Source organism: Paralichthys olivaceus, chromosome 9 (genome assembly GCF_024713975.1).
Source record: "Paralichthys olivaceus isolate ysfri-2021 chromosome 9, ASM2471397v2, whole genome shotgun sequence".
Taxonomy (NCBI): domain Eukaryota; kingdom Metazoa; phylum Chordata; class Actinopteri; order Pleuronectiformes; family Paralichthyidae; genus Paralichthys; species Paralichthys olivaceus.
The window spans coordinates 14,055,794-14,080,150 of record NC_091101.1 but is presented as its reverse complement, the minus strand read 5'-3'; the positions used below and the strand labels follow the sequence as shown (position 1 = coordinate 14,080,150).

Below are 24,357 nucleotides of genomic sequence, written 5' to 3'. Positions count from 1 at the left end.
CTGTTGCACAGAAAAAGCAAGAAGCATTTAAAGCTTATCTGGCACTGTTTGAAAAGTATGTAATGGTTGTAGCAGTGTGGGACCACCCACACTGTAAGTTTGATTGAATTCAAACCCATAAAAAGTCAGGATCAAATTCAGAGAGGAAATAAAGTACAAACTTGCAGTGTAAGAAAATGTATTATATGATAATTAGGAAGTGCATACAATTAGACTTGGCACAAAACACACACTTACACTCAGGCGCTCATTAACATATGAAGTCATTTAATGTTTTTGTACTGTGCGTGATATAAGACAGCTCAGGCTGGTTCCATCCTCAGGTAACTGATGCAACCTGTGGGCATGTGAGTGAGGGTGCAATTAAAATATCTACCTCTAGGGGGCTCACTGATACCAGATCACTCAACCAGTGCTCTGCAGGGGAGTGCAACTGTGCATCCATGAAGTGACTCCAATGATTATTTGACAATTAGATGTGATAGAATAAAACATGTGAAGTTAGACAGCTGTGAGAAAGCACTTGGCTAAATACTTGCAGTTGTATCGGGATACAAGCAAAATAAAAACAGTGGTTGTGGAGGTTCAAGGTTCCGCTGGTTCTTACATTTTACACATGTGATGCTTGATGATGCTGTGAACTACAGCAGGACAGGAAACCAGTGATGCTTTGGGCTCAGACCTGAAGAATAAAGGGCAGAAAAGAAGCACTTTTAATAAATAATATACCTCACAACTGCTCTGCTAGACTGCTACAGCTGCTCAACAACTATTGACAACTGTGAATGATGTGAGCACAGGCCTGAGGCCTCTAGAGGGCCCACTAATACTACCTGTATGGCCCCTGTCTCTGTAGTAACGTTGCATCAGCAGCTTCTTGTCTATCAAGTGGGAGACTTATACAATGTTTGAATGCAGCTTGTTAGAAGAGTGAAATGTGTCTCTTCACATACAGGATGTCCTGCATGTGGTTGATCTGGATTTCATGGTGACAAACAAAACAAAAAAATCCGCCAGTGAGAAACTACAAAATACAGGTCATAAATGGTGCAGGCTTGAATGTGTGGAACCTAATGAATGGGAAGTGAAGTGTTGCTGGCAATAACATAAGTCCTGAATTGACTTTTCCTGGATATGCAAGGGTTGGAAAAACAGCGGCGAGCCTTTGGATGACATGAATGTGGCGTTACAAAGCTGTGACATTTAAGTAACTTGTGTCTTTTGTAGAGCAGCCAAAGTGACTCGTGCCAGCATGCCATTACCGCAGCCTTCCCTCCATAACCATTGAGTGTGGCGTGAGCCAGATTTCTGCACCTGCTTTATGTCTCTGGCAGTCCTCCCAGGATCAAGCTGACTGTTGAAGATTTGTTGTCCTAAGACAGCAGCATTGAGTTGTGGAGAGGAAAGACACAAGTAGACAGATTTATCAGCTGCAGAAGAGGAATATGGATGCGTGAAGTTGAGCATGTGTGTTCACATTTTGTTTGTTGGTTCTTACAATCCTCCCCGTTTCCAGATAGATCAATAATGTTCGAGCTCATGCAGCAACTTGGCCGGTATCTTCACAACAACTTACCACCAGCTGCCAGCAGCTCTTTAACTCGCACACAAACAAGTAGTGCCTGGCCGTGATTTTACAGCTTCCATAAAGCTGATTTTTTTTGGGACGTAATCTTGCCCAATCTCTTTTCATTTGTTTGGCTTTTAGTGTTCCCATAGGAGACTCCTCTCTTTGGCAGACAAATAAACCCCTGCTCGGAGTTTGAGCCAAACTGCTCAAAGGAAACATTTATAGTTGAAGCTGAGGCAAATCACTATGAGGCTGAACCTTTTTTCCCTGAAACAAGTGTACACTGAAGCTCTAGGAGGTGTGTACAGTAAATTGCTTGCTGGAAAACCCCCATGGATTGAGTTTCAGTTTAATAGTCTGTTTGAGACTATTGCCACATTGACTAACAATCACACACACTTCCAGTTATTGTAAGTGAATGTAATTTATGCTCATAAGATTTTGGAGGATGAAAGAGTGGTTGGCTTGTTTGAACAGGAACGAAGGTTACGTAGGAAATGCACTGGTTACCAAATGTGGGTCATGCTTCTTTGGAAAAGAAACTAGTGTCAGCCTCGACAGAAAGCAGGTAACTGGTAATTTAATGTAGTGGCTGATTGGTCTATGACACTGTACCTCCTTTATTACCTTGTTATGTGATCATTTCAAATTCCAGCTCCGTGGTTCAGCATGTCTGATAGTGTAAGGACGATATGACTTCAAATCAATATCACAAATATTTCAACCTTTTACCTCGATCATGATTAATGAATGATCTTATAACAGAATCAGAATCTGCAGGTAGAACTTCTCTCCTGTCTGCAGGAGTATGTGTGTGTGTCTCCTCGTCCATCTCGCTCATCACATTATTATTATTATTATTAATCGATCTTGTCGGATCATGAATCCGGATCATTCTGGTCACTTTAACCCTGATGTCCTGACTGTGCACGCCAGGTCTCATGTTGTGTAACTCCTAAATTGATCAAATAAACACAAAGTAAACTTCAAGTCCCGTAGCCTACGTGTCCTAAAAACTTCTGATTAGCGTTGGTGTTTATTGTCAACGTGAAATGTTAGTGCAGGTCAGAGGGTGAGTGAGGAGGGAGGACATGCAGCAGGGTGATAGGCGCAGGACATAGTAGAAACCCGACAGTTCCTGAATGCAGGTAGTTGGGAACGTATTAACAACATTAACTGACACAAGCAAAAATTATAGAGGTTATAAATGTCGGTTTCCATACATTTTCAGTGAATTGCCCAACCTTAGTATGCAGCAGTCTCTAAACTCCATGAATGCAAATTTACAGGTGTGTCCTGTGATGAACTGGTGACCTTTCCATGCTGTGTCCATGTCTTCTACCCAGTGTAGTCTGGGATATGCAAGCTCTCGTCTATGAACAGCACCGTAAAGCTGCAAATACATGTACTCTTAGATATCAGTCCCATGAATATGCCTGATTCTTTTCATTAAGATCAGTAATCTACTCCCTGGGAAAGCAACCAAACCTTATTTAGCAAAGCATGTGATTCCTGGATCTTCCTCTTTGTCCAGTTCAAATATGTTCTTGCTAGGCTCATGCCCCATCCTTTGTTTCGTGGAAAATCCGTTAAGTAGATTTTGCAGAATCATACTGACAAAGAAGTAAAAAAAATACAGGGCATCTATTGTAAATTTAGAAATCAACAATAGATTTCTAACATTTATTTCAACATTATTATAGGAACTGGAGCAACCCTATAGGGTGGGGTCTGAGGGGCCCGAGTCGTTTTTGCCACTGTTCTAGATTGCTGTCAAAGATAGGAGAAGTTTATGGCCACAGAAAATCACCCCAGTGCTGTGCATCACATCAGTGGGGCGTGATGGGAAACCACCCCAAGATGTCACTTCACTGTCACATGGTCTACTTCTGCATTTTGCAGAGGTATAAAAGCCGGAGGAGCTATTCTTGTGCTCGCAGTGCGACTGTGCTGCAACCGAACAACAGGTTGGGTGTGCGTTCGTTTGCGGTATCGATTTGGAACTCGCAAAATAAGCTGCTTGTTTCTGTATTTTAGTTTTTACAAATCTCATAGGTAAAGTTTTCTTTGTTTTATATTGCAGCTTTGACACACTTAACAAAAGTATCTGAAGGGATGAGTGAGTGCACACTTCCATGGCCATTTCAATATTGTAGTTTTTATGCTGGGATTTAATGAAATTTTAAATTTAAAAAAAAATTTCACCCGTTTTTCTGCTGAGTGGATAGTGGCATCATTTTGTGAGAGGAGGCGGTGGCATGAGATGGAAGTCATACATTACTGTGTGTATGTGTGCATGGGAGCCTATGTGTGGGTTTGAGTGTTTACTTCTATACCTATCATTATGGGAATGTATTTGTGTGCGTCTCAGTGCTTGTGTATACTGTGTCTGCCACTAAATTGTGGAATGGCGCTGCCTGATGCCTTTAAAGTCCTAAGGTACAAAACAGGCTTTTTACAGAAAGACATGAGCCCTGAAGAACCAAACTTTACTCCTTTGAGCCCAATTTAGAGGAACCTTGGTCCTCTGCTGCTGTCTAACTTTGTTTAACCACTGCTTTGTGCCAGAGCAGCTATTGCATAGGTAGCACACTTCCTGTTCTGTGTGAGGGCACTATAAACACAACCAACATTAAAAGGTGTGATTACAACATAAAGGATTATGAGCAGTGATGTAGCTCTTTCATCCTGCGACATTAATATCTTACCAGATCTGGCTGAGCAAATACACTACAACATTTTCTGATATTGTTTAATAACAGGTTACTGAAACTTACCAGGCAACAATGAAAGTTTCCTGTTTTGTTTTTTTGTTTGTTGAGCTTTCTTATGTCAATGTCACAATCCTCCCAAGCCAGCATGCATAGCCTCCATTAAGGTCAGATAACCACTTTCTGAATAGCTTTGTCACAGTGCTCTGGGGCATTATAATACAGTAGAGTTGATGTTTTTAATAATGTTGATGGGGGCTGCGGTGCACACACACTCATAGAGGTTAAAGCATTTGTACATGTAGCTCACAGACATCGGTAAACAGGAAGCCATCTGCATGTGTGCTCCATGAGGTTTTACGTAAGCATATCTCAGCTCAGACCTGTGCAGAAGTGCTGCTGTTGTCACACCTGTGAAGCCTTCTCAGTGCTTGTGTATACCAGACTGAAATGTCATCACCTCAGGATTACCCCTGCCTGAGCAGGGCGTCGGCTCGCTCTGCATGGACCTGCTGTGATCTCAGCTGGGATGGGAGATGAGGCACACCCACGCAAAAATGAACACACACCGGATTACATAAGTACATTCATTACAGTAACCCACATACAGACATAAAAAACAAAATGATTATAGTATGTATTTATCCTTAGACTATTCAATTCTGCAGAATAATGTATTATGAATATAATATTTTAACATACATGTTTAAACGTACATTATAATATTAACACACACACACACACACACACAGACGGAGGACAAGAGATTTTGTGACGTTTGTAATCTGGAGAAATGTAATTTTTTATTTATTGTAGATACAAATAAAAAATATAACAATAGTTCTAATACTGTTTTATTATTTTTTTCTATATTTGTAATGTCTGCTGCGTTATTGATTTTGTAAGTTAAGCAACATTGTTTGTTTTCATTATTTGTTCATCTTTTTGCTGCGTCATTTCAAAATCTATGCGCTGCATTCTGTAACTGGTTTACTGATTTTTGTGTTGTCTTGCTTCGATATGTGTACAAGGTATGTGTGTGTGCGCGTGTGTGAGGGAGTTGAGTTTGCACACTCAGAAGGAACTCCAACATGCACACAAACAAACCATGTTCTCACCTGCAGCTGCACTGGTCTGGACTGGTTGGAACTGTCAGAGGAGCGGCTGTTGTGTTGCTCTGCAAGGAGACATTTTAATTAATTGGTCATCTGTTTTTTCACCAGTCTGGGACCATTATGTAACTTTGGCAACAAGGTCACAACATCTCACATGGTGGCAAACATTAGTCCCTAAAAAAACCTGCTGGTAGCAAGGCAGACGTGCTGAAGGGGTTATGAAACAGCCTCTTTGCAGTGCTAGGGGTTGATGTATTCTGCAGTAATTATGTTCTGTCATTACAACACCATAAAACCTGATAAGAGTGTGTGTGCATGGTTTTGTATGTGTGTACAGTAGACGAGCATATGCATTCAAGTTCAGCATGCGTCACATGAGATAAACTTCCAGAACACAAGTTTATCTTTTCATGGCTACATGTTCAAGTTCTCTTTGCTGAATACTATACAAGTATTTGAACAAAGTCCTGCCTGTCTGTTAGTGGCCACTCCCACATTCACACTGATTAATAATTAGCAGATTGAAATAAAAAATGAGTAAAAGAAACAAGTGCACCAGTTCTTAGGTCTGCAGGTTATTATGATAAGAAGGTCAATACGTGTTTGTTTTACAATCACGTCCCTGATTACAAGAGACTGCACAGTATATTATTCTGTTACTATACCTTGGACTCAATGTTGGTTGTGTAACGAGCTGTGGTTCAGGCTTTGTGCTCCAGTTGTCGTAAAGTGAGTGGGGAAACTCATTTTCTCTCAGATACGTAGTTTAAAGTATGCACTGTGCTGTGCTTCTCATTTACATGTGAAATCTGTGTAACAGGTCAAGTCTGGCTTTGAGGGGGATGCACGTCTGACCTACTTGCTCAAGTCCTATTTTGTTGTTTTATTTTCATTATCTTTGACATTCTGGTGACAATTGTTGACTGGAATCTCAGCACACAGTTATGCAAGATATGCTGTGAAGCATTTTCCCACACCCTGGAATATATTGCAAGATAGTTGCTGACAGTGGCAACTTGCATCATATCCCTCTCACTGACAAAACAGGCTCACTGGTACAAAATGAATCACAAAACTGAGTTAAAAAAACAAACATTGTGACTCACTGTCGACTACTTACTAACTTTATTTTATCCGTTTTTTCCTTTTATTTTGTAATTTTGTCTGCTGCAATTCCTCATGAGTTTTTTGCTCTTTTGTGAGTCGTGACATGTACTGACCCTCACTCAGAGACGATTTGTTCCATGTGTACTGGTCCATGACTTGTGAATGCACAACACAGCACGCTTCTGTGCCTCTTATCCCTTTTGTGTTCAAACGAAAGTGTGATCTGAGTTAAACCAGTATTTCACTTTGCTAATTTATTAGAACAGATATCAGCAACGTCATCCATCCCAAATATTAGAATGGGTTTTTTTGTAATATTTTTTAATGAAGTAAAACAACCCAGAATTTTGTATTTGGATAGAGTCATTGGGCCAAAGGGTCCGCATGACCCATATTCACCTTTGTATAAGTAATAATTAAGTGCACATTATGCGCTCAGTCAAAATATCTTTATTATTCCCTCTTTCTTCTCCATCTTCCACTAATCTAATACACCATTGTCTCCTCTCTCTCTCTCTTTCTCTCTCTCTCTCTCTCTCTCTCTCTCTCTCTCTCTCTCTCTCTCTCCCCACTTCTGTCCCCTTCAACTAATCACTTGTTTTGCTAATGTACCCCTGCGGGAGGTGGTGCAAGGGGGCTGTGAGTTGTAGCCAGTCATAAAGCATTGTGAATGGGTGAGCAGCTTGTACCAGACGCATACAGGGTTGTTAGCTGTCTGGATCCCAGGACTTAATCCGTGCACTGGTAGGAGTTAATAAGGGTTTAGAGGCGGGATACTGTCTGTTTAGGCAGAGCTTTAATGTCCTGGTAGGGTTGATGTGGCATTCAGGAATGTCCTCCTGCTCTGAAACACATGTGCCTACTACCGTGCCTTTGGTTACCGCACATGTACCTGCGTGCAGCAGAGCAACCGGCACGACCACGTGAACGCCCATGAAGACATGAGTGTACTTTTTATACAATGTTCACAAAAAATTCTCAGCTGTTTGCATGACAAGTGTCTTTTACAAACCACCATTTTTTAAAGTTATATTAAACTTTAAGGCAACAATACATTTCATGATATGGTACCATGGTAACTAATCTAACACTGACGATAAATTAACTTTTAATTGTTTCTCTAAGAATATGATTGCAATCATTTTTCACAGATAATAATAGGCACAGTGGGAGTAAAGCTTCCCCTTCTCCAACACCTCTAATATAATTTCCTGTTAGATCGCTTCATCATGCTCATCTTGCCTTTTTATAGTATAATGAAAACCCAACCCATTTCATGCTTCCCCTTTGAGTGAGCACCTGACAGGAAGGTGAAAAAAAAAGGGTTGTGTGCAAGTTTCCATATTCCTTCTCCCACGAAACTGTCCAGTGAACGTCAATAGAGGGTGTGTAGCCATCCTGTCCTGGGGTCTCCGGTCAATCATCCCTGAGGACAGGAAGTCAGATGTCATCTTTGCCAATACACCAGCGTAAGCAGGAAAAGGGCTTTGGCTCAACACTGGAAACAACTTCTTCCTGAGTCATGGTCGTATCGTGCATGCGCAGATGCAAGCACTAACACAGAACTACTGAGCACACTCACACACACATACACACACTCAGCAGCATGGTTCCTGCTAATCTCATCAGCAGCAATATGGTTCACTGTACCTGGTCAGCTCCCTGTGGCCTGGATGGCAAATGCAGTGTCTCATACACAGTGAAAAAGAGTTTCATTTTTCCACCAGTGAGGGCTGCTTGGCTGTTAATAAAACTACACAACACAAAATGTTTTAAGCTACCTTGTGGAGGATTTATGACTTTTATGACATTGGGGTCAAGTAGAAAATGTCCAACACCATGATATCTGTGGAGGAGTTTAGATTTCATGGAGGTTCAAACAATATCACTTCACTTTTAAGCTGCCGGAACTATTCCTGCCAGTCTACTAGTAGAAAATGTATAGAAAATGTTCAGCCAGTGAGCAGGGGGGAAGTGGTGACTTCTAACATGCTACAGACCGCATCTATACATCATGTCCTATACCCACTGCATGGCCCACCCAGATGCCACCCTGAAAGTTATAGACATTCTCCTGTTATGAACGTGTCTGACCCGATCTCCTGCTGCGTGAATCAAATGTGAAATGCAAACTGCAGAAAATGTCTGGACCCTATTTCCACAACATTTGTTAATGCTGATCTGTGATGATGATGGTGGTGAAGTTAGAAAGTTTGCAAAAGGAATTTTATCTCTGTTGTTTAACACCAGCAAACATTTTGGTTCTTCAGCTCATGATATGGTGATAAATGAATATGGACAAGTAGATATCATAACTTGTTCATTCCACTGCCAGTTTGCTGTTGCTTCAAGCCTTTCACACATTATTGTTAATTTTTGAGCGAATCGGTTTGTGCATGATTTTAAGCCAAGTAGCTGCTGTTCAGGTCCAGAGAAAAAAAGATGTCCAGGTCATGCAAACTATTTACTGTTGCTATTGTTTCCTCTGTAGTGCCCCTGTGTAATCCAGTGTGTGTGTAGCAGCTGCCTGATATTTGTTATACTATCAATAAATCAGGCTTGTTACAGGAAGAGGGCTGGGCTCTGTTACTGTTTCCTTTTAGAAAGAACATTTCTTCCCCTGTGCAGAACACATTCTACACAGATCCTAAATATCTGTTTTTGTCATTTGTATGTGAGCATACTGCAGTGAGTTTTGAGAGATATCTTATCATTATTTCACTATCACAAATCCAAGATCTGTGGGTAGAGTTTAACAACAACAATGTCATGCATCATGCATTCTGCAAACACAATCTTTAAGTATTTTTTTATCTCTAGCTCTGTAACAAACTAAGGTGCCGCAATATGTGAGAGATTTAGTTTTTAACACACCCTGTATCTTTTATACTCTTGCAACCTTAACCCTAAATCAATTTTACCTTCTCAGGCTACGCTGTTGATTAGACATGATCTCATACCTAATTAAAGAGAAGACGGCATTCTATCACAGGGTGTTGTTGCCCTCGGGATGTAATTTTGTAGAGAATTAAGCATGAAGGTGTATTCTAATTGACAGTAATAGCTGAGGTTTCCACAGTCATTATGCATTACATAGTGTCATGCAACTGTTAATTATAGATAGTCTATTTATTTGGTTGACTGGAGTATTATGTTTGAGATTCACCCAAAGTTCAAAGGTCATGGTGTTTTGTAGGAAGAACAACCAATGCAATGATATGAAATAGATGTTTACATTTTAACTTTTACATTAGAAACATCATTTAACATAAGATGGAATGAATCCCCTATCTTTATCACGCAAGAGCAGAAAGAGATGACCAAAGAAATATATTCAGACTTTGACTGACTGTAAGAGTGCATTTATTTATGGTGGGCATCAATATGACCAACATATTGTGAAGGGGTAAAAAATGGTATTTTCAACATTGGTGCCAAGAAAGGATCCATGAGTTGCAACACCATACATAAACAGATGGAGCAATGATTTATCAAATTAAAAAAGCATTATGTGAGTGTTGAAAGGTGCTAAATGTGTGATTTTTTCTCTGCCACCAAATGTGGTGTCTTTTTTGGAGCAGGTGGCAGTGAAGGTCGCTTGCCAAGAGCTTCTGCCATCTTCGTGTGTACAAGATAATACGGCCCATAAGTAGAGCTTCTTCTTTTGGGATGAGTAGATGATACAGTGACCCGCTATCAGAAAGTGATGAGTCAGAGCTAGCTGGTTAGCATTCTAACTGAAGTAGAAGCAAAGAATTGTTAGAAATAGAAGCCAACGTAAAGGAATGAGATTTAACAGCTTCTGCATCAAAGCTACGCTGTAGCCTATGCGTGGGCGTGTACCTTATGCAGAGGCCTACGCAGTACTCTGTCGTGCACCTCCCCAAAATGTCGAGGTGAAGCAGACCACAAACGTACCTACGGCATAGCTTCGACGCAGGGGCCTTAAGTCCCTTTAAACAACAATTTAGAACAAACTTATTTAATATCATTTTAAATACTTAAAACAAAGACTAATCACAAGAACACATGTGGAAAAGTAGCAATATCAACCATCCATTGGTTCGAAATAATGAACTGTCACAGCCTTGCTTCCCAGTCGCAGTCAGCCATCACTCACACCAGAAAGTCGAGCTCCACCACCACGTCTCTCATTGGCTGAATTTGCTCTCGTTAGTTTTGATCTGCTAATCGCCACACCCCAAAATTGGCACCAACCAACTCATGTTCTCATCAACCTACCTGAGTTGCCAAAGAAGAACAAAACAGACCACTGTATCAGCAGTGACCTAGACATGTCAGACAAGTTCAAACAATGGCTGTTCCAGCAGCATGGCACAGTCACGTTCTTAGTCAGTCCTTACAAGGAAATCTTCTGACTTGGAAATGCATGTGTGGGTGTGTTTGCTTATTTTGGAGTTCTGACCCGTCAGTATAAGGTTCTGCATTGGTAATGATCAATGATCAATAATCAAGACTTTCTACTCACCTGCAGTGCCTGTGTGGCAACACGAACCTGGTGAAAACAGGCGCTCACACCAGAGAGCCAAGTACACTTGTACACACACACTATGTACACAAGCATTTATATGAATACACCCATATTTCCAGGGAAATGCACTCATCCACACTGTGGAGGTGAGGGGGCGGGGAGAGCACCTTCACCTGCACCACAGAGGATCAGTCAGTGCATGTGAGAACTGTAGAATCAGCTAGATTGATCCTCAGGTTTAAAAGGCAGCGGTTGAGCTGCCTCAGAAAGGACACTCAGGACTGAGATGCACAGGGAGAGACGGAGCTGAAAAGCTACCCTTTACGTTTAGTACTTACAAGAGTTTTGTTTTGATTTAATAAAATAAAAGATGCTGTGGCATGGTTTACTGCCACACACACACACACACTCACCTTTGCACATCTGGCTCCACTGCACATGCACTTTGACCTTGGCCCAGATATGTTTGTCACAGGACTAAAAGTGCAGGAGAGGATCATTTTAGATATGAATGTTAATGACAACAAATTGAATAAGAATCTATTCATTGCAGCATTGTTTCAATATATTGTGGTTTGGGGATAAGGTAGATTATGCCACGTGACCTCCATGATGCAGCTCAGCCATCACCCAAGTGAAATAACTTAGGCATGACCAATGAAGGCTACATAACATGTCTTTACACACCATGCTTTGCATAGCAGTTGTTACATTTGGTGCAAATTTGACACTAATTACGTGGAAAATGTATTCGTGCCACTAAACTTTGAGTTTCTCCAATGTTACCGCATACATAGACATTTAGTAAAAACTATTTTACCCAGTTTCCTGGTATTCAGTGTGCTATTTAACTGGCTAGTTAAACACTGACTTTGGCAGCTGTCCCTTATCAAACACATAAAAAGACATTTTCTCATCCAGTCTGTTTTTGATGTTCTTGTAGCTCCACAGCAAAAGTTATGTGATGCAGGGTTTGAGTTTCAGACTTTCATTTGTTCCAAAGACATTCTGTTTCTCTTTTTGCTTCCCTCCGTATGTGAAGTGGCTGTGTGGGTGTTTTTGCAGCACTGTGGCTGGTTGCCTGCCAGTGACCGTACTTTGAACCAGCAGCAGCTGGGGCGTGAGCGAAAGCCAAAGATAGACGACCATCTCTCTCTCTCTCTCTCTCTCTCTCTCTCTCTCTCTCTCTCCTTCTCTCTGATAATTTCTGTCTGTCTCTTGCCCATCTTCCTCCTCCTCTCTTTGCCATCCTTGCATCCTCTTCCCATGTCTCTGAGCTCGCTCTGCCAGAGTTCTAAAAGCTCCATTAAGGAGAAATCTGTGATGCAACCCTGCCAAGCACATTTTTCTTGCCTTAATTTCTTGGTCTTAAATCAGCGTTCCATACTCTACCAAGTGAGCACCAGCAGAACTTGCGGATCCTACGTTTTCTTTGAAATCCATGTTGTTTTATTTCTTTCCAAAGGTGACTCACTGGTTCCCCAGACACACTTATATTTCCAAAATCGCTGTTCATTTCAGCGGACAGGGTGGCCTCTATTTGTAATGTTAGTGTTGGAAATGTTTGGATACTCTCTGTCCCACCTCTTTTTTCTTCCTTTTTTTTTCCTGCCTCCTCTCTCTGTTTCCCTCCTTTTTACCCATTCATATAGAACTGCTTCTTCTCCAGGTTCACTTGAGCCAGAGGGTCAGTTAGGTTCACGACCCAGAAGCAGCGGTGATAACTGTAACAGTAGAACAGGGAACAAAGCAGAAAACATTCAGAAAACAATAGTGCGGAAGCATTAAAACTTTATTTATAGAGGGTGTTATGTCATTTTTACATCTGCTTCTGTTCTGTGGAGCATGCACTTTTTGTTGTTGTTGTTTTCCTCTGGGTTCTTGTTCTAATAATAGCTTTTGCTTTTACCCTAAATAAAATGCTCACTAATGGACTCCAGGTTTCCTCTCTTCCTGTCCCCTCACATCTCGCTCGCTGCCTGTTTTCTTGCTTTAAATCTCGCTGAGTCAGGCAGAGGGAGGGGTTGCAGCTATATACAGCTGCCTTTGTCGTTCATGTAAGGAGAAGCAGAAGTGTTTTGCTCATACTTTATCAAAGATTGTTATTCTGAGATTTCATAAGATTTCTGTCGAACTAATTACAGAAAGGTTAAGCAAACTGCATCAAAGCCTTTTTGATTGTAAGCGCTGGATTGCTTTGATAGTCTCTTTGTTTCACTTCCCTGTTATTAATGTTAGAGGGCTTGCTTTCAGGGAGCACATCGATTGTTCACTTGAAAACTTTGTCATAAATCAACCCACTTGAAACTTTGATTGTGAATAGGTTCACTTCAACAGAATCAGTTCACACCAGTTTGAACACTCCAAATTCTCATCCAATAAATTAAAACGAAAACCTATCAGAAGGTCCATGTCCCATGCTAATATGGAGGAGGCAGGGTCATTAAAGCAGCCAGCCACTAGTTGGTGATCAAGATGATGTGGCTTCACTTTTGGGACCTATCATTCTGCCATGTTTATTAATACAGCATGTAGGTTATTAAATAAAAATACTAGTGCTACACACAGTACTGTACATGTATTGCACTGCAGTGAACACTTTTGAGGAGTTCCATGTTTTGGCCATGAGCTGCCATCTGTCAAGGGCCGGACTTTTTACCTGCCAGGTATGACATGTCAGGCAGCAACTCTGGACTGGTTTCATAGAATCACATTTTAATAAGACACATCTATCCTGTTTTCTGTTATTATTTTTTTCCTTTCCTTGTCTGTCTTGTCCTCACAAACATATGTAAAGCATCCTTGGGTCCTGTGAAAGGTGCTATATAAATTCAAGCCATTATTATTATTATTATTATTATTAATAATAAATGAAGCCAAAAGGGAGTAATGGAAGCATTGATGAAAACAATCGGTCATTGGGCAGGAATAATAAGTCAGACAGCTTCAAGGGGAGAATAAGTTGCCCTTTGTTAAATGTTGTGAGTGTTTTGAATGTGAGTTAAATAAGAGATGTTTAATTTAAATAATATTTAGATAACAATAGTAATAATAAACTTGATATAGCACCTTCCAAAACACAGTTACAAGGTGCTTTACAAGTTAAAAAAAATTAAGAATTGCAGGCAAACTATAGGAAATAGTATTAAGCAGTTTGATTTTCACACAGTGTAAGAGCACAAATACAAGAAAAAACATTTTACAGATAAGAAAAAAGTAAATACTAAATAAAATAAAACATTATACAATGAGGAAGATCTAAGCTATATTAAAAGGTAAATAAACAAAAATCCCCAAATCTTAAACCCTGAGAAAGCACACTTATAGAAGTGTGTATTTAAGAAGAGCGCGACAGGTTTGGTATTGGTAATACTCTTTATGTTGGCTCTAATGAATCCTTTCATTCTTTTCTCAGGTCAGTGGATTTACTGGGTGTTGGGTTTGACCCACATTCTCAGTCATGGCTCGTCTCTTAAACACCCTGGCAGCTACAGGAGGTGTCTTGAGCCCAAGCTGCTCACCAAGTGCCACTTCTAACATCCTGGTGCCACAGCATCAGACCTCTTTACACTGACTGTACTTTTGTCCAACTAGAACCAGAACCATTGTAGGTAGGGCCCAGTTATTTTCCTTTTTCCATATTAAAAACAGCCACAGTTATATATATATATGTCTGACTTACCAGTGGAATGGTGGAAATTAGAGCCCTATAATAGAACAAATCACACAAATCTGAGAAGTGGCTGGAGATGCTGGGGGAAAAGTTGAGTTTGAGGAAAAGGGCCATATTGTTGAGGTGAGGTCATTGCTGGAAAATGAAATTATGGGGCCCCCAATCCTCTCAGGAGACGAATAATGGGTGCTTCTTCCCGTCCCTGAAGGAAAACAAATATTAACTGCTGCTGTAGATGAAAATCATTTTAATGGGAAAGAGAATATTTTTATCCCGCTCTGGCTTTGGCTTGAAATGCAATGAACAAACTTACTTTCGTAATTTATTTTTTAGTGTATACAAATCTTCTATTTATTATAGGTGTTTTTTTCTCAATGGGCCCCGTGTTATATAATATGCAGCATTAACATTTAAGAGTGAATAAACACATAAAGGGACATTTTCTTGCTTCAGCTGGGCGCAGTAATTTTTTTAGTGAGTCTAAAACCAAACATGGACATGAGCAAACATGAACTCATCTGAGGGGCAGAGAGGGAAAGTTGAAACAGTTTATTAACTAACGTCCGCTCTCCGCTCGTTCAGCCTCACTGACTCTCCTCGAACCCCCCCAAACCCACGTGACGATGAAATGGGTAATTTTGGTCACGAGAGGTGGGGTAGCTCAGATAGCGGATGAATGAAACTCTTGTGCCACCACCTCTGTATCAACATCGTCATTGACAACCAGCGGTGTTGATTTTAACGCCAAATATAGAAGCAGTATGCCATGTAATGTACCCGCTTTAGAAACTGCAGTGTGAGCTTACAACTTTGTGATGCAGGGTGGTATGACATCTTCTGCAGCCAATCGTTTACTACGGGTTCCTTTACTTTTTTTTTCTTACCCAATATGGTGAAAGAAGGGAAGGGCTGTTAAAATGATGATATCACTCAGCTACTGTGCACTGTTTCAGCAGTTTTCACAGACGCAGTCATTGGTTAAAAGAGGAACTTTGTCGCCTTAGTAACCCCCCACACTTCCTGCAAAGTAAGATAAACAAGATGTGCCTCTACAAACAAGAAATGCAAAACCAATATACAACCGGTGATATATTTAACATAAGTCAGAAGAACACAAATAATATAAAATATGATCAGTGTTTCATTTGTTTCAGTGACGTCAGGTTTGCTTGTAGTTAAGTCACACCATCTTCTTAAAATACAATTTTGGATCACTTCCTCTTTTCACTTTATTGTTTATAACCATGAGCAGTTGCCTTAGCAATAATGGAACAACAATGCCATGTGTGCCAAATGTATTTTCACAAGATCTGCCTTTTTATTTGTATCTGCACCAAATTTCACACACACTTAAATATCAGTCCTCTAAACATGCCTGTTTTTATTTTTTATCAAAATCCATGAATTATTCTCTCAGAAATCACCGTAAAAGAAAAACCTTGGTGGGGGTTATAAAGGTGCAACAGGGAGAAATATCCCAACTGTGCTCAAAACAGCTTTCGAATCAAACCCATTTGATATCCAGAGCAGCTTCTTGTACAGTTGTTTGTGTCTCTTCAAGAAACAAAGGGCAGTTTGCACTTGACTTTTTATAGGCCAGACAGCTTTAAGAGTAAGGGGGGAGGGGGAGTAAAGAGGATTTTTAGGTGGAAAGGCTGTTTGGGTCTGGCTCGCTTCCTGATGGTGACTCAGACAAGGCTGGAGGGGTGGGGGAAAGGTGGGGGGGACGGGTGGGTGGGTGATGGGTGTTCCCCAAGTCTACCGTCTGTGTTGTTGTTTTTTCCCCTCCTTTATGTGACTCTCCTCTGTCATTCTTTAACCATTTCATCACAACCCTTTCTGTTTCTATTTTTTCCCCTCTCTGCCCCTCCTGGTTTCTCTCAGAGGTGGGAGCCGGGCAGGGGTCTGTCCTTATAAGGCCTAGTGAGGGGGTCTGGTGACAATAGGCCTGCTGTTGACATTCACTGCAGTGCCCTGTCTCTCCCAGGGAACAGAGTGGTAGGTGCTTCCCGACGGTCCTGCTACACACGCAGATGCTGAAGGTAAACAGGAAGCAGATAAAAAAGCAACTCAGCCCCTGGGGTTGACATCATCATGTGTTTTCCAACTCTCTTCTGAGGCTTTGAAGAGGTTTTCTTTGTAACAGGAGTCTGGAACTAGACACTTAAAACAAAAAGTTGTCTCACTAGGCAGAATAGGCCTGTGGTGTCCTGTGGTTTTTACCTCACAGCGGTATTATCCCTGTTTTTCTTTCTTTGTCTTTCTGTCTCTATCTGTGTCTTTTCAGCCAATAAGATAAGAATCAAATCTTTATTCTGCCAAGGAGGTTATGTTTTCACCCCCTGCACCTTTGTTTGATGGGTTGGTTTGTATGTAGGTTTGTTCTTAAGCATGATTTGTCCAAAACATCTGAATGGTTTGCTATGGGATACGGTGGGAGGATAAAATATTGGTCAGGAAAGAACCCATTCAATGAATTGTGGATTCGGATCAGGGGGTGTGAGGGTGTTTATTCACCATTTCACACGTTTCTCACCGAATAATTAATTAATCTTGATTAACAATATCAAGCACATTTAGAGAACTGATATTATGAGTGTGTGCAATTTGGTGCAGCTTGATTGGATTTATGGGGACTGCTGAGCCTTGGCAGAGGAATGACTGCCATTCTAGTCTCATTCAGGATTGGATGCTGCCATTTCTCTGCCAAGTTACATTCCTTGGATTTTCATTAGATGTTTAGGGAGAGAACTACTGTGTAGAATTTCAAAATCCACTTAAATACAGTCATATTGGTCTATTTTTCTGATTATTTGTTGAGTTTGAAATCAAAAAAGCAAACCAGACACATGTGCCTCTCATATAATGAATATGACCAGCCATCCCAGAAGTGTAACAGCCCCAGGGAAACTCCTAATTCCTTTTCTCTTAATTATCTTTCACTTCATTACCTCAGGGTAGCAGAGTGTGCTAAGTAGAGAAGATAAAAAGAAATCCTAATCTAATATAATAAAACAGAAAATCCACACAGGATTTGACCTTCTTCCATGGAATAGTGTTTTAATGACAACCACATCTCAGACAGTTGATGAATGTAACCTTGAGTTTAAGGTAACCTCAGATGGGACATTCCTGGTAAATTACTTTTCATATACCTGCTTTTTGACATGCCAATCATACTGATGGAAGACAACATGATTGCCTCTGTGATGACTTTCTAATGTGGTAAGAGCTTGCCTTGTAGTATTTCTCACAGGCCATCAAAATCATGGAGTTGTCTGTGTTTGCCACTGTGTCTACTGTTTGTGTTTTATCAGTGGGTTATTGATTCATTGGTATCTTTAGTATCAGTTTTAATTGATTTCTCCTCCCTGAAAATGATTTTCTCATACTTTATCTTCGTGCAATTGTTTTGTTTCAACTTAGATTTTTTTATTAGTACTGCGTAAGGCCAAACAATCAGAATGAAATTTAATCAAGATACACTTGAAAACACAACATATCTATTGTAGTAATAATTACCTAATACCTGGACTACATGAGCTTTTTAAATGTAAGATTTAACCTCTATAAACATAAGAACATAATGTATAAACAAAGCTGTTTGTGATATGAAAGTTGCTGTGGAAAACTTTGTATTTGTTCCTCCATCTTTGTCCCCAGAAGACAATAGCTTATTGCTCCACCTATGCTACGTATATTTCCTGTCAAGACAATTAACATATATATAATGTTTTCCCTTTTCCCTCTCTTTTTCCGTATTTTACGCTTGGGTTGGATTCTTTTTCTTTGTCGTTGTCATTTTTAAGGCTGTGTAAGTGTATGTTAAATGTATAAGTTAGTCAAAGCTATTCTTTAAAAACAATGCAACAAGTTTAGAAATGTAATGATTCAATTGCTAGAAAGGCTGAGAGCAAAGAGGCGTAGGGCTCTCAACAACAAACTAGAAAAGCAAACAAATGGGGCACACGTGTGGAAGAAAAGAGTGGGGCTGTTGAGTTGATGAAGGGTGGAACTCTGGGAGAGAGATAAATGTAAGAATGAGAGCCCTGAGAGTCTGAGGATGCAGAGCAGATATGATAAGAGGATGCTCATCGAGTTTCTCAGAATTGATTTCTGTGGAGGTTGTGAGGCTTATATTATATCTCAGAAACACTGGTTACTCCTTACATTTGCATTGTAAACTCACACCACCCTGTGCACATGGTTGCCATGGAGCAGCATAATGCTGTTGTTGTATTGGTATTGGTAACCAGGCATGAAGGGAGAGCAGGGTACAAACTAAATGACTCATACAGAGAGTGGCGCGCCCATCCTCTTCTGCAGATTCTTGAAACACGGTCATGAAATGAATGAATATGAAATTCTTCACATTAACAATGTATATTAGTATTAGCTATAGTAACCAAAGTAACCACTGTCATTACATCAATGTGTCTGTGTATCGAGACTTTGTGGTTTCTTTGAAGTATGATGCCTCACAACTCATTTACATTTTATTTTTCCATGAATAATCTTGCCAAAAACAATCAAATGTACATCTAACGTACAAGTGACCAAATTACTGGCAAATAACCAACAATCAGAATGAATCAAACGTTACACTGCATCTAAACAATCGCACAGAAGTCGACTCTTATGAAAGACCGACAAAACAACACACTTGTAGATGTCAGCCACCAGTGTTGAACAGAGTAAACAGAGCCAGATGGCACTGACAACACACTGCCGGCATGGGCAGAGACCAGCGTGGAGAACATTTAAAACAAAATGAGACGTGACAAGGAAACAGGCACTTAAACACAGAGGTCAACTTGTCACACTGTGTTACTTCTGCTGCAAAGCTGCGTCCACAAGGCTTCAACACATACTGCTGAGCTCTGCCAGGATGTGTCCACTTTTCCCTCGGGAGTCCACAACCTGACAGTGTTTACTAAGGACTAGTCGAAGTGCCACTGGAGGTGAAGGCCACATGTCGCACACGCAGATACTCATGCACTCACACCTTTACTGTGTTCAACAGTGTGTCCATGTTCTTCTGTAACAAACATTGTTCCAGTGAGCTGGAGTTTTTTTTTTTTTTTAGATTGTGGTGTGCTGAGCCGCAATATAGGGCAATGTGCTAGGTTACATAAGCAGTTCAGAGATCGTGTCTTCTAGTAAACCACATAGGGAAAGAAATGTTTCATTTTGTCTTGCAAAAGGCGGTAGAAAACATTTTCTATGATTACTGATTTTCCTCAAATATTTACTTGTCGGGGTAGTTACACAACTTTGTATCTGCTGCATGTTTGTTTGCATGTCATATTACATTTACATCTTGGGACTGTCTTTGTAGTTGATTATGTTTTGGCATGGAGAGCCTGGCATGGGATTATATGGGAGTAACTGTTCCCTGCTCTATTATAAGCACTTTCAGGAAACTGCTGGTTTCGTAAGGCCTAGGGAAAATCTGCATAAGTACACAAAACAAAAAAGTCAAGAGACAAAAGGACAAACAATGTTTTCTGTTTGTTGACAGTGCAAGGAGACATGTACATGATCTACCTCAGTGACTACCGGGTATGGGGTTAGCTGCCCCTATGCCCAAAAAGGGGTGAAACTGCAACCTCTCTTCCAACCCCTGTGTTTTTCTCAAGTCGACCACAGTAATCCTGTAGTGAGTTCAGTGCTAGTCGTGTGATTAAATACCCATCTGTTTGCAGTCAGACACGCCACACAAAGGCAAAGGCTCGCTCAAGGCCATGCACTTTGACAAGTGTGTCTGTTGCATAACTAATGGTTTGTCAAGAAGCATTCGCACACTCTCACTCGTCCTGCTGGAGCAGGTGCATTCCATTAAGAAAACATCTTTCTGCATAATTTGTAGTTTGTCTGTTTGCATACCGCGAATGTAAGGTACTGTGACAACATAAGCTAATGCACGAGGGAAGAACACAACGCATAGTTGTTTACAATCACTGACTGTTTCTTGACAGGACCATAAACGCACTGCAAGTTGGCAAGATGAAGGTCAACTGATAAAAACTGAGATATATCTTCAAATAAACATGACAAGATAAACCTTAATTATGTACATGTTTTTTATAAATGTCAGTTGTGATTAGTTAATCCAAAAGCACACTTTTTAATGTTGATTACATGTGTTGCCAAAACATTAGCCAAGGGTCAACTGTCAAGGTCACAGTGGCCTCACAAATTATGTCTAGGTTTTTTTCTTGAACTTGATATTTTAAGATCAGCATGACGGAATGTCTTCAAATTTGGTACAAACATTTGCTTGAACTCAGAGATAAACTGATTAGATTTTGGTGCCTGGAGATCAAAGGTCAAGGTGACAGTGAACTCACGTTCCTGTGAATGTGCTATATGAAGACTGCTCATAGGGAATTTCATTACATCTGGCACAATTCACTTTGACTCATGGGTGACCTGAATAGACTTTGGTGGTCAAAGGTCAAGGTCACTGTGACCTCTCAAACACCTTGTGAATGTAATGACTCAGGAACCTCTCAAGGAAATTCTTTCAGATTTGGCACACAAGTTCACTTGGATTAACTGATTTGATTTCGGTGGTCAAAGGTCAAAGTCACCTTGGCCTTAAAAAACATGGTTTTGGCTTCTTGAATGTGATATCTCAAGACTGCCTTGAGGGAATTTCTTCAACTTTTGATCAGTTGTCACTTTGATTCGATTTCAGTGGTCAAAGGTAAAGGTCACAGTGACCTTACATGAATCTGGAAAAATAATTATGTTGAAATATGTAGAAGGAAACTGCACTGGGTGGCAGAGGCATACGTATGCTGCTCCAGAATTATTATAACCCACCCAATGTATGTTTAATATTGTTATCATAACAACTACCATGTCTAATAATAATGCCACAAATAGTTGTTGGACCCATTAGGAAACAAATGTGCATGCATGTGATGTAATTGGTGTGAAGACATGAATTTGTATGAATATATCTGTGCGTGTGTGAGTGAGCAAGCTTTAAATAACATGTGTTTTCCAATCCATGTTATCATTGTTAAATTAGATCAGATCAGGCTCAGTATGAGTCTGACTCTGGAAAAAGTTTGACTTTTTATCTCGTCTTACAAATCGGAGAAGTTTGTTTCTGTCTATAGATAATATTGGACTTTCACATCCTGTTGAACCTGATCTGTGCTTGACACTGACCATGCAGTGTGATGTCTGGACTCTTTTCGAAATGTTGATTTACAGAGTGGGTTGAGTTGGGGTAGCGTACAGTACACGTGCGTAAAAGAACTGTACTCGAGTCACCCATAAGCTTGACCCAACATTTGACTGTGTACTTCCACTGAAAAGAGGTGACATGAAACAGAGCCCAGCTGCTGATGATACACACCCATGGAAAACAGAAATCATGGGGGATGGCCAGTGCTAACAAGTTTCCCAGTGTTTGGATCCACACCTAACTGCAGTGTGCGACTTTAAACGTAACTCATTGTGGGGTTGGGCTATTTTAAGACTAATGACTGAGACTGTGATGAGTCCCTATTTCCTCTCATTTCTCACCTCTCTCTGCAGCCAACTGTGTTTGTGTGTCTCAGCGAGGCTCTTATCTCCATGGTTACGATTGTACAGGAAAACCCATAATTAACGGACGAAATCTGACTAAGAAATTCCTTCACCGCTCACGACAGTGAAGCAGCAGTATCCCAGAATAGACGTTAATGAGGCCCAAAGGCTTCGGGTTTTTTTTTGTTCTCTCATGTAGTAAATCACTGAGTGTGAAGGGAGAAAATGGAAGTGTCGAGTTGTAGTATTAAGAGTGACAGTTGGACGTGATTCTGTCAAACCCCCCCCCCCTTTTGTCTGGCCTTGAACGCAGAGATAAAAAAGAGAGGGAAGTGGGTCACACCCTGGTCAGCTGTGGAAATCTAACTCGGCACAGATGTGTGTCACCAGGAGTTCTGGCACGGCTTCTTTCAGCAGAAAAGCTGCACAAAGCTCAGACACACTCAGTGCCTGGTGGCTATTGTCCAATGTGTGTCCGTTATAGGATCTGAAACCGAATTCTAATTAGGCTCCCAGAATCAAACAAGATGAATTATCTCTATTACCGTAAAGAAGCTCTGATAAATAGAAACTGGCTCGCTGGGTTAATGATCAGCTGTCTGTTACGCAATAAACCATAAATACAGTGAATTTGTTTAATCTGCATATCTCTAAACTATAGTCAGAGGCCAGGCTGATGTGTACAGCTGTCCAAATAGGAATGCGGCCCTGAGGCAGTCATGGAGGCCAGTCTCCCTCTGTGTGCCACTCCAGGCTAATCTACAAAGCTGCAGTTTGCATGGGAAAGAAAAATGTAACAGTACACAGTGCTGTACATAAACACATCATTTGTTCTCCTCCAGAAACTTACATGGATCAATTGTGCAAGAGCCATGAAATCCTCAAATAACAATTTAGAGGTAATGTGACCTCTTTTGGTCTAATCCGCAGGGTTACTATTCAATCACCTGATCTCAGTGTAGGACATATTAAAAAAAAAAAAAAACACCTTCAGTGCATAATTGAGCTTCACTTTTGTGTCACACAAATGTCTGTCTTAAAAAATGTAATTGCTGTTTTCTGTTACAGTTTACAGTAGAAAAAGATTCCACGTCAGTATAAACAAAACGGTTGTTGCCAGGTATTGGCGATTAACATTCTAGAATAGAATGTTGAGCACATACATCCACCAAGGTCCCCAATGAGTTCCCTAAATTCAATCAAGATGTCAATTTCACATACTCATAGACATCCATCCACAATCCCTACTGATAAGTTGTCTGCATATCTCAGGGCAAACATACAGAAACAACCATTCACACTCACACCAATGGTCAATTTTAAGGTTTCAAGGAAAGGGGTGCAAACATTACTGTATTGACATAGATAAATATGTGAGAAAAAAGCTTGATTAACTGCAGTGAGAGCTACATGAAGTCCAGAGAAAGCTGGGTTGGACTGGATGATGATCACAGACTGGCAGGTTGCTACACATGACTGTGCAGTGTGTAATTTACTGTGGTGGTGTCACAGTACATGATTTTTTGGGATTTAAAAGCCTTACATTTCAAACTCAACCTGTCACTCTTGTTTTGGGCCACCAACACACACAACATCAGCAAGGTCTAAAATTAACCCACAGCGTTTTTCTAAATTACAGATTACTGCCTTTCTTAAGAGAACATTAATGCCTGTAAGATCAACATACCAAAGCCTAGGAGGAAGCACTGAGGGCTCTCTTCTGCAGAGAATTATGGGATTTCCCTCAGTTTTAGGCCCACAGATGTTACATCAGAGTGGCAGACATATGTTGCCTGCTGTGGCACATATTGCAGAAATGTTTTGAAAAAGGATTTTTGTTATGAAAAATATGAACCAAAAATAACACGTCCTGCTGGTGTGTACGTATGAAAAGATCAGCAGATCCTCAGAGACAGTGTTTCTTCATTCTTTGTTCAAAGTTGCTGATTTTCTCTCTGCACTCTGACTCCTGAAACCCCGAGGGGAAAATGAGAGAGAGCACAGCAAGATCTCTGAATCTCATACTGTGTTTGTTTAAGTTTTAGTCATAATAGTTTGAGTACTCTCTGAAGTTTGGTACCTTGCAAATGTGAATCTTAAGATGAAATATTACCAGTGGTAAAATACAATGATTGTAGTGATGC

The 24,357-nt window shown here is 40.5% G+C and overlaps 2 long non-coding RNA genes across 3 annotated transcripts in view; one reads left to right on the top strand and one right to left on the bottom strand.

The window, feature by feature from the left end:
- Positions 1 to 24,357, top strand: part of LOC109632228 (uncharacterized) — a 105,456-nt gene that overhangs the window by 68,625 nt on the left and 12,474 nt on the right. The window lies entirely within an intron of this gene.
- LOC138411538 (uncharacterized) lies at positions 247 to 5,534 on the bottom strand. The gene is made up of 2 exons (XR_011244159.1): positions 1,315 to 5,534; positions 247 to 682 (listed from the first exon to the last, which is right to left on the bottom strand). It is a non-coding gene; the product is annotated as an uncharacterized lncRNA (long non-coding RNA).